Source organism: Cibotium barometz, chromosome 60 (assembly GCF_041138505.1).
Source record: "Cibotium barometz isolate CiBa-2024 chromosome 60, ASM4113850v1, whole genome shotgun sequence".
NCBI classification, from domain to species: Eukaryota; Viridiplantae; Streptophyta; class Polypodiopsida; order Cyatheales; family Cibotiaceae; genus Cibotium; species Cibotium barometz.
In genome coordinates this window covers 6,256,417-6,260,793 of record NC_141105.1, presented here as the reverse complement: position 1 = coordinate 6,260,793, position 4,377 = coordinate 6,256,417, and positions in this window count along the sequence as shown.

Sequence of the window (4,377 nt, the reverse complement as noted above, 5' to 3'; positions counted from 1 at the left end):
ATTTGGGGATAATTTTTAAGTAATTTTAAGATAGGAAAATTTGAAAAATGGTCAGCCATACAAAGGAGGTTATGGCAAAATTTTCTAAAATTTTGTGAAATAAGTTTCATCTTTTATTATTCTAAAAGAATAATCTCTATCGTTTGTGTATTCTAAAAGTAACATTTTCATTCTATGCATAGAAAAATGCATAGTAGAAATATATTTATTTTAAAAGTGTTATTTCCATTAGATTTAAATTCTATGCGTAGAAAGATGCATATTGGTTAACTTTTTTATTATAAAAGAGTGATTTTCATTAGATATAAATTCTATGCATGGAAAGATGCATATTGGTTATTTTTTTAATTATAAAAGTGTTACTTTCATCATTATTGATTTTTATGCATAAAATGATGCATAAAAGAATTTTTTTAATTATAAAAGTGTTACTTTCATCATTGTTGATTTTTACATACATCCACTTCTACTCTTCACATACATCCACTTCTATTCTTCACATACATCCACATCCATCCTTTCACATACACACATCCACATCCATTGTTTCACATACATCCACTTCTATTGTTCACATACATCCACATCTATTCTTCACATACATCCACATCCATCCTTTCACATACACACATCCACATCCATTCTTTCACATACATCCACTTCTATTCTTCACATACACACACATCCACATCCATTCTTTCACATACATCCACTTCTATTCTTCACATACATCCACATCCATCCATCCATCCATTCACATTTATCTGATCCACATCACATCTATCCATCTATTCATTCACATTTATCTGATTCACATCACATCTATCCATCTATTCATTCACATTTATCTGATTCACATCACATCTATCCATCTATTCATTCACATTTATCTGATTCACATCACATCTATCCATCTATTCATTCTTTTATAAAAATCAACTTCAGTGGGAATAACACTTTTATCAAAATCCCTTTATACATCTATTTATGCATAAATTCAATTTTAAGGAAAATAACACTTTTAAAATAAAATAAAAATAAATTCCTTTATGCATCTTTTTATGCATAAAATCAAAATTGATGAGAATAACTCTCTTTATGCTTCTTTCTATGCATAAAACCAAAATTGATGAGAATAACTCTTTTGAAATAAAAATAAATTCTTTATGCTTCTTTCTATGCATAAAATCAAAATTCCTGAGAATAACTCTTTTGAAATAAAAATAAATTCTTTATGCATCTTTCTATGCATAAAATCAAAATTGATGAGAATAACTCTTTTGAAAAAAAAAATTTCTTTATGCATCTTTCTATGCATAAAATCAAAATTGATGAGAATAACTCTTTTGAAGTAAAAATAAATTTCTTTATGCATCTTTCTATGCATAAAATCAAAATTGATGAGAATAACTCTTTTGAAGTAAAAATAAATTTCTTTATGCATCTTTCTATGCATAAAATCAAAATCAAAATTGATGAAAATAACTCTTTTGAAATAAAAATAAATTTCTTTACGTATCTTCTTATGCATAAAATCAAAATTGATGATAATAACTCTTTTGAAATAAAAATAAATTTCTTTATGCATCTTCCTATGCATAAAATCAAAATTACACTTTTAGAAAACACAATTGGTGGGGATTACTCTTTTTGGATAATAAAAGATAAAACTTATTTCACCAAATTTTAGAAAATTTTGCCATAATCTCCTTTGTATGGCTGACCATTTTTTAATTTTTCCTAGCTTAAAATTACTTAAAAATTATCCCCAAAGGGTTTTAAGCACTCTAAACTAATCAAATTTCACTTTTTAAAGAGAAACAATATGAAAAGTTTAATTCCAACAATTAGATTACTTAACTATGATAAAGAAGGGTAAAATTTGAGAAAGAAGAGAGGGGAAAAGCCTTTCCACCAACAAGGCATAGCATGTGTTTAACGTACAAGGTAGCAGTTCTTGAGTCCCAATCAAATTATGGCTATCCATCGTCATCCAAGAACTACTGCAGGCCTGATTTAAAACTTCCCTTCTAAGGGGTTATTCCCAATGCAAAATATTGTACTGAGAGCTCCTATACATGTGGTTTGCAACGTGTTCACTCCTTCCACCTGAACTTTTGTGGGAGTCAATGATGCTTGTTGTATCTCACACTATCTCATGAGACATTAGGTTATGGCTAGCTCTCCCATGTTTTATTTGAGACCAATTTCTATGATCACGACCAACCATAGTCTGGCACTCTTCGCCTCCTAGTCTTCCTCTTCTAAGTCAATTACTTGGGCCATGTTAACGGAGATGAAGCAATTACGAAGCTTGGCTTGCCTAGCCTTAACTTCTTTTTTAGCCTTTGTTAAGAATTTATTTATTGCTCTTCTTGGCAGAGCGAGAGAGTTTCCTATATTCTTCCAAACCTAAGGGTTCATCTCTCTATGTGGCCATTAACTTGATCAAAATATTGAGCTCTCTTTTTCATTAGTGGCGAAAGTCGACATGAGAATCTATGGCCTCAACATATCAAAGCTAATGGTCTTCATTCCCTCGTCCAAGAAGTCCTCTTTTGTCACATCACAATGATTACCTATCCCAAGCCTACTTACAAGATAGCAGTTCTTGAGTCCCAATCAAATTATGGCCGTCCATTCTCGTCCTCCAAGAAGTACTACAGGGATGATATTGTAAGATTCCTCCCTCCGGCTTTTGAGGTGTGCAAGTGTAAAAACCTCCCCTTATGATTTTATAATTATTCCCCTCTCTAAAATAAAAGAAAGATCTTGTTTTACCTTGTTTTGGCCTAGAGAGAGAAAATGTCTAGAGGGAGGTAATTCAAAATTGAGATATTTTAGGATATAAAAATCCTCCTAGTGTGTCTAAAATGGTTTCGCCTGAAACAGATATTCAAAAAAAAAATTCCAATGTGCAATTGGAATAAATTGAAATCAGGTAAAAAGGACCTTAGCTTAAGAGTCCAAATTTTCTAAAATTTTTGAATTAAGGTTCCTATGGATCAATTAGATTAATCCAAATGTAGGGAGGAGATAAATTGAGGAATAAAAGGAAATCCCCCCAAAAATGAGTAAATACTCACATAAGATGAAGAGTTGACTAAGTCAAGTTTATTAGTTAAAAAAGAAGAGATAGTTAGAAGAAATGATGCATTTTTTGACACCTTAGTGTGGGGGGATTCCCCTCATGAAGGAGGTGCCTATTTCACATGTGTGGTTGAGTTTTAAACTCACAAATAATGAGATATTTTTATCTCTCCTCTCTCCTGCTTCAACTAGATCCAAAAAGTAAGCTAAACTGACCTAAAAATGGTTAAAAATTGACCAAACTGATCTGGAAAATTTTAGAATCAGTTTTCTTGGTTAGAGGCTCACTTTTTCCTATAAATGAAGCCTCCCTCTTTGTAAATGGTTAATAGTGTTTTATGTACTGTTACTCTACTCCTCCCCAGAGCCAAAAACAATGAATTTATTGATAATTCATTAGTTTTTGACCACTTCCTCTTCAAAAGAATTGATGGCCACTCTTGTTACAAATAAGAGTAGATCCCTCAAACCATCAAGCCAAAGGAAAGCTCACAAAAATTCCTAGAAATCCTACTTTTAAATGAAAAATGATGCTATCCCTTGTTGGAAAGGCTTTCCCCCTCTCTTCATTCTTGAATTCAGCCTTTCTTTATCCTAGATGTGTAATCAAATTGTTAGAATTAAACTTTTTATATTGTTCCTCTTTAAAAAGTGGAATTTGATTATTTGATGAAAAAAATTCTTTTATACATCATTTTATGCATAAAATTCAATATTGGTGAAAGCAACACTTTTGTAATCAAAAAATTCTTTTATGCATCATTTTATGCATAAAAATCAATAATGATGAAAGTAACACTTTTATAATAAAAATTTATTCTTTTTTGAATCTACATAAAAATCCATTTTGATGAAAGTAACACTTTTATAATTAAAAAAATTCTTTTATGCATCATTTCATGCATAAAAATAAAAAATGATGAAAGTAATATTTTTATAAATAAAAAATTATTCTTTCTTGCATCTATTTATGCATAAAAATCTATTTTGATGAAAGTAACACTTTTATAATTAAAAAAATTCTTTTATGCATAAAAGAAGTAACACTTTTATAATAAAAAAATATATTCTTTTTTGCATCTATTTATTCATAAAAACCCATTTTGATGAAAGTAACACTTTTATAATTAAAAAGTTTCTTTTATGCATCATTTTATGCATAAAAATCAATAATGATGAAAGTAACACTTGTATAATAAAAAATATATTCTTTTATGCATCTATTTATGCATCAAAAATTAATTTTGCTGAAATTAACACTTTTATAATTAAAAAATAATCAATATG